The following is a 7,658-nucleotide window of genomic DNA, read 5'->3' as shown; positions in this document are numbered from 1 at the left end:
AATATAGCATTACATATTTCAGGTTTATGTCTGGCCTCAGAAAATCTACAGAATAACATCAGGAAATGAAGGAGATGCTTGGCTTTCTACACTTTTATTGTAAACTTTGTTCCTTGCAGAAAGAAAAAACATATATCATTTGATTTAAACTATGACAATTCATAATTATCTGATAACTTGCTCACTGTAACTCTCAGCAAAAAACACTAAATAAAACAATAATAATTAAAATCATAATAATTTCAAATCTAGATTTTTTTCTGTTGTTTTACCTCTATGGCTGGACATTGCACAGTTATCTGCAGATTTATAACTAAGGTCTCAGCATAAGCACTGCTAACCGTTTAAGACAACAACAAGCTGAAAATGGAAAAAGAAATGGTAGGAAACTTTATAGTTGGACCTTTATGGGAACAAATTGGCTGTGTTACGGGAGTTTCTGCTAAGTGTTTGAGAGTTAAATATACTGTTTAGTGGCAACTGCAGCTGACAGGCCGTTATGGAAACAAAGTGAGCAATGCATGACAAGCTTTTTATCAGCAAAAAAATGTGGTTGAGGCAGCACTTAAAATGGCACACATGCGTGTCCAAACTATACACTTAGGTCAGCCATCCTTTTTGGGAAACTTTCTTTCCTTTTTTCTCATTTTTTGTTATGGAGAACACTTTGTCATGGCTCTTCTGTCTTGTGGCTTACAACCACATGCAACACAATACCTGCAAGGCACATGTCAGGAAAAATGTCAGGTTCTGATTTAAAACCAGTCCTGATTTCAAAGCTGTCACGCAATCTGCCTGCTTCTGACCAGAGTCTTGAACTTTCCTCAAAGCCTTTTAAGCCTTTACTGGTGCCTATGTTTGCTATTAGAGAATGTGGTGGTTTTAGCAGGAACTTTTAGTACATTGTTTTCCTCCAACTTGGTTATGTCTTTATTTTCTATTGTTGTTCAAATACAGAGTGAAATGGTGTAAAGGAATGAAGAGGATCTCTGGTAGCTGCTAGTTTGTTTTGGTGCTGCTTCGACTGTGGTTCCAAGCAATGGGAGCCGTTCCAAACCAACATTAGGCTGCTCCCAGCTTTGCTTTTTTATTAGTTCTTGTCATGTTCAAAGTGTCTGTCCTGAATGTTTTAAACTTGAGGTAATTGGTTGCCACCTTTATAGGTGAGAAGACATACAGCATATTGTCATGTATTAATGTAAAGACAAGTGAATGCTTATGCTAGAATTATTTGCATTAACTTTACTGCTGCAATGCATTGCATCTGTTCAACTTAAAAATAGCCCCTCATTATTTTCCTCATGGTGCGTAACTTTTGTTTTTTCAGTTTTCACCAGTTACAGTCCTACTTGTCAATCCACAAATCTCCCCAGTACTTTTAATAACCACAACTGATAGCTTAAACTAACTGCAACAAACTATCAGCTTTTCTCCTTTGAGGTAGGTTTCAATCTTGAAATATGAAGTAGGAGCATAGTTAGTGATGGAAACCACCAGAAGTGCTAAAAATACCTCTGCCAGTCTGTTAGCCACGAGGCTCCATCACACACTCATTACCACACGACCTGAGGTTGGGAAGAGGGGAGAGAGGAGGGGATGTGGTCAGGAGAGAGTGAGGCAAGTGTGTCTGTGTATGTGTGTGTGTGTGTGTGTGTGTCTGTCTTTCTGTGTCTGCACAGAGTCAAGAATGGTTGTGGTCAGATACATTAGTATTATATGATATTTCCTATGGTCTCCTGGCATTTCTGGATGATGGCACATATTGCAGCCTACTGGGTTATTATTGAAATCTTACATCACATCATTTCTGAAGAATTTGCCATTTGTTTGGCTGGACAATCATCTTTTTCTATGATATTCCTATCCGCCTTCTCCTCTCCTCATCATCCTCCATACTTCCAGCCATCTTCCTGTTCTCCTCTTGGCTCTGATTTATACTCCTGTTTCTCTCCATCCGTCCGTCTGTCTGTCTGCTGTTCTCTGTTCCAGCTGCCGAGTCCCTCCAGGACCATCAATCCTTCTTCTCAACCCATACCTGGCCCTCATTCATCACACACATGCAAGCACACACACGCACCAACACACACTCACAATACATCCCTGCATGTACACATACAAAGCCATGTGCATTCATGTAGACACATGTAGTGTGTATGCATAGACAATCAACCAAAAATACACACATGTACATATCAGGAAGTCAGAGGGGCAACCTGATCCTTCAGTCAACCTTGGATTGAAACACACAGATGGAACTTGCAGGTTTGGGTCAAAATATGAAATCAAGACTAACAAGGAGATCGGTTGCTCCTTGAGCTGAGGCCATGTGCTGGCAACAAAGTTGGTTTGAGCTCAGCGCAAAAGCAGTTTCTTTCTGTCCTCTCTCTTAGCCTTTTAAAAATAGACTTTAGACTTAAATTGCAGATTACAAGATGAATAAAAAACAATTAACCTCAATTCACAAAGTTATTGCATATGAGGGCTACAGTTCTCAAATAATTTGTGTATTTTACATTCAGAATTTTTTTATTTGATGTATCAATATAATGGGCATTGGACGTATTTTATAAGCACATTTGGGTGTTACCATGGCACGAATAAAATAAAAAACCATATAAGAATATAAATATAACTATTAGCATTAATAAGCTCTATGAGGACCTAGGTTTCTATTTTCGTGGAAGCTAAATATATATATGTTTATATACAGTATGTGTGTGTGTGTATATATATATATATACACACACACACACATATATATACTGTATGTATTCATAGTTTTTTTGTACCTACTTTTTACCTTAACAGAGGTACAAGTGGGAGCAGCGGTGCAAATTGCACACTAGGGTGCTAAATGCAGGGCCCCAGAAATTACTGTTCCCACAGCCACAAAATAACAAAAGAACCAACTTGTATTTTGTGGTTTCGAGCCATTTTAAGTAATTTTACTCATGTTTGGGGAACAAATTTACATTTTAAGGTTTGTTATTGCTGGTCGTTTAGTAGTAGACATCTATACAGATTGTCAAGGTCTGATACACAACAATGTCAACTTCTATCATCCCAGAGCAGATAGATTGGTGTGTTTGGAGGGGGCGTGTGTCTAAATATGATTGGAGGGGGGAGGGGCCCATGACAAATATGTAATACTGCTGCCTATAGAAAAATGTTTTCACTTGAACAAAGATTTGCCCCAGCAGCTGCAGTGAAGAAGTATCCTTCAGTGTGCAAATTCAAAAATCTCTGTCGCTTGTGTTCAGCATTGTTGGAGTAACAAATGAATGACAAATTATTGGAAAAACCTGAAGAATGTAAGTGACTTTGAAAGATGATGTATTATTGGGGCACAGATGGCAGGAGCTTTCATCGCAAAGACTTTGGTATAGGTCATGTCGCAAAAAGCTTAACTGGCTGGTGTTTCAATATCTGACTAAAGTGACGTGTGAATTTATATCTGTGGTAGCAACATTAGTAAGTAGAGTCATAAAATGTGGTTGACAGCACAAATTCGATGGCTGTGATGCTCATACAAGGAAAACCAGAAGAGGCCTCTCTTTCTGTGGTGATGAATGCACCTTTAAGTATGCAGTGGTGCAAAAACCAAAGGCACTGGTCCACTGAGGCGTGAAAAAAATAATTGTCATCACATGAGTGATCCTTCACTATGAGCAAGTGCATGCAAGCATACAACTCTACAGTGAGGGGATCTGCTGCCTCTTTGGAGGTCATTTAATCATAATACAAGGCATATTGTAGCTTATTATGAAGTTGCACAGGAATCATCAGTTCCCTTCCTTAAGAATTAAGAACTGTGGATAATTGTATTTTGACATTTAAACTACTAATTAAGGAGCGGTCTGGGCATATATTATCACAGGTTTTGCTCCATATACATGTCAAAGAGTGCAGCACATCCCAAAGCAAACACATGACATCAGCATACAGACACAGAGAGACACACAGAGACCAGTGCTGAAAGAAACTGAGAAATGAAGTGTGAGGAAAGCAGGCAAAGAAGTGCAGTAATACAAAAATAAACAGGCAGAATAAGGTTTAAGAGAGGAGGTGGACAAAGAGCAAGGAGAAGAAGACACAATGAAATACCGAGAGAAAATGGAAAACAGACGGAAAGTACACAAGGACATTATCCATGCGCAGCTAACGGCTGGATAATGTGTTTAATACTCTTAATAGTCCCTGATTTACAAAGTGTCAGATATGATAGTGACGAGAGAAAGGGAAAGATGAGGAGTGAACAAAAGGAGAGAGGTAAATGGTCTGCTTATTGTCTGCATATACTGTGACAGACAGGGCTGGGTGCTGATGCAAGGAGGCCACAGAAGAGGAGCTGATGAAGTCAAGGTGTTAAAATGTTTTAAAAAGTTCAGAGAGAGAAACGAGAGAGAAAGAATAAAAAATAAATAAATAGTGCCAAGGACAGAACATACAGAAACTGAAAAAAGACTGTGACATAGCAGTTGTTCAAACATCATAGCAGCTCATACTGTTTGTTGTGTGGTCTTCAGTATAGAATATAGTGTGCTGAGCACATCAAGAAATTAAGACTTAGATGGACAAATCATTCTTCCTCATTAAGAACATGGGGAAAAAACTAACACTGTAAATCTATAAAAATGCATTGCTTGCTTTACACAAGTAGAATTAAAGGTTTTGGTCTTGGTCTATTAATTTTATTTACGTATTTAAATCAAATAATAATGCTATTGTACAGTGTCACAACTCACAATAACTGTAAACAGACTTTACATCAGTGCAGTTCCTCATTAAAATCACTATTCTCCTCCTGTGGCACGATTTTATATTTTTAATTCAAAATAAAATAAAAGTTGTATTACTCTTGTGAATGAACATTACAAGAGTTTAATTCATATTGTGTTTTAGCAGTGAGGAAGAGACATTACTGTTATTTTTGTATAGTGGATACCCAGTTCATATCACACATGCAGCTGGACTTCAGTAATCTGACAGGCTCAAACTGTCAGGATCTTTTTTTTACAACAGTTCTGTAGCAGTTGTTTCACAGTACACAGCAGGTAAAAACTGTGCTGCCTTGGTATATTATCATCACATGCAGCACTTTCTCTGACAGATGTATTTTACTTAGTAACATGTAATTTGATTTTACAATATAGTTTACTAAGTTTCCATATATATATTTTACTGCTTTAAGCTAAAATGTGTCTTTGAAATAAAACAAAAACTCCTTAGAGGCTGGCTTGTAATAAATACTTTCTTTAATATTCATCCTTGTATAAATTTTACATACTACAATGAATGTGAGTTTATTTCCAGTTTATTTGTACACAGGAATGCTACTACATATGTTATCCATTTGTTTGAACCTGCATTGTTTTTATGTAGATTTTCTAGTAAGTTTTTCCTTTCTTTTAATTGAAAATAAAAAAAACATAAGTTACCTTGACAATATAGATTATACAATAATATGCAGCTTGTGTGATACATAGTTTTAAACAAGACATCTGTATTTTCAATGCTTGTTTTTAGATTGCCATGTTCACGTTTATCATAAACAACAGAAGAAAAGTAACAATGCATTATTATTAACATGTTATTTAGTAATGTTGGTCCTTGTAATAAACACTTGAAAAAAAACTAAATAAAGAATAGAATTATGGCTTTTAAATTACTTTTAAATTCCAGCGGAATAAAGAATGGTTTGTGTTTCTGTCTGTCTGTAAAAAAATGTTAGTGAAAAAAAAAAACATATACTGTGAATTAATTCCTTTTACATATGTAAGCTACTGTTATGCTAAGCTAACGGTTAATATCAATTCTAGTAAGGGTTTGCTCATCTCATCTCAGTACTTTTTCATTCACTGACGCCCACTTTGCCCAACTTTGTACTCACTCTTTTCCTCCAAGAAAGTTTGCTCATCTCTCCAGAGGCCCACCTGATGTTTTTGACAGAAGGTGAGCAGAAGAGACGAGACACGTTGTACTCCCAAGAATGCCGTCCTAACCTTGCCATACCATGTCTTACACACACGTACACAAAGTCATCAAATTTCCCTCTTACACACACATTGTGAGGACATTCCATGGACTTGCTTCCTTTCTTAAATCGTACCCTTGACATTCACCCCAACCATTATATGACTAAACTCTTGCTCTTGTGCTCAATTCAAACCACAACAACTGGTGAACAACATGCACACTCACAAAAAACACTAAATATTGTATATGCACATTACCTGCCCAGCTGGAAAACTAGTTAGATGTTGTACATACATTTAAATACAGACCTTGTACATACAGACATTTTACCTACTTACCTACTATGTGAACTCCTGCTCAATTAACTAGATAGAAAATTACCTAATATTCAGTGAACAAAAATAACACGTCTGCAGAAATTCTTGAGAAATCCAAACAAGGGTTGAAAGAGCTGAAATAGAAAAACTAAAGATAATGGAAATAAATCAAGATGAAATAGGGATAAAAGATAAAGATGCAATGATGGGGGGAGCTGCAAGATTTTAAGACATAAAGCATTACTTGTGTGCTCGTCTTCTGCAATATTTTATACACACACACTATAAAATTGTCAGATTAATGTAGCACACCCTCATACTGTATATGAACTTTTTATTCCACACTTCTTTCTTGTCAAAAGCTGGTGCCTACAATACCCACAATGCTATCCAATCGTCTTTCACATATGTATTTATCCCTAAGCACTGCTCTCCCCAAGTTTTTGGTAAAATTCTTTTAGTTATACATTTTTCATTAATATTTTAGTCTCTTTTTGTCGTTTTTGACAGTAAACATCTTATAACTTTTATAACTGTTCATTCAAGTATTTTTTTTTCAATTCAAACATTAAATCCATGGCTCACTGGAATTTGAGAACAATTTTATTGCACAACACCTTGTTTGGGCCAAATAAGGTTAAACCTGGCACTGAAACATGTTGGGCTTCACAGAGTAGTTTCATAGCCAGCAGTGTTTGTAGGATGCTGCCAGATCCAGGTTGAAGATTTAAAATCACATTAACAGACATAGTGCAGCCTCTAAGGTGAACAAAACCCTGCTGTGATGAGGTGACACTTCCACTCCCTCAGTGCCAGGCCAAACAAAATACAGTAGTGGGAGAGGCTGGAGAGAGAGTTTTTTGGAGTAGAGAGACAGGGAGTTAGGATATATAGATTAACTGATCAATGGGTTCTGTATATTTGATACTATGTTTTACATAAAATCTTCACCAATTACTAAATAATTTCAGTCAAAATGATTACTTTTAAAAGATGAATATTCATTTAGTAATTCTGTTTTCCAAAGCAGTAAACTCTTCTTGGTGTAAGACAATAGATAATGAAACTTCTGCAAAAAATGACCTACAATGTGTTTCCTATTATGTGGCCAATGTGATGTTTGCATATTAAATCACCTTATGGCAAATCCCCATATTCATATGGTTATATGCATTTTGAGAGGAGCCACAGTTCCACCATCTCATCCTGTTGGTCTATGCAGCTCCACAGAGCACTGCTCAAAAGCCAATTTTGATGCTGTTCTGTTCCTATATCGGTTGTTCAGATCGGAGAATCATAAACTCTCAGCCAGTGCAGGAGGTATAGCCAAGGTCCTTCTGCCTTTAGGCATACTCCTCACCTTTT

Source organism: Channa argus, chromosome 7, assembly GCF_033026475.1.
Source record: "Channa argus isolate prfri chromosome 7, Channa argus male v1.0, whole genome shotgun sequence".
NCBI lineage: Eukaryota > Metazoa > Chordata > Actinopteri > Anabantiformes > Channidae > Channa > Channa argus.
This window is presented reverse-complemented; position numbering follows the sequence as displayed.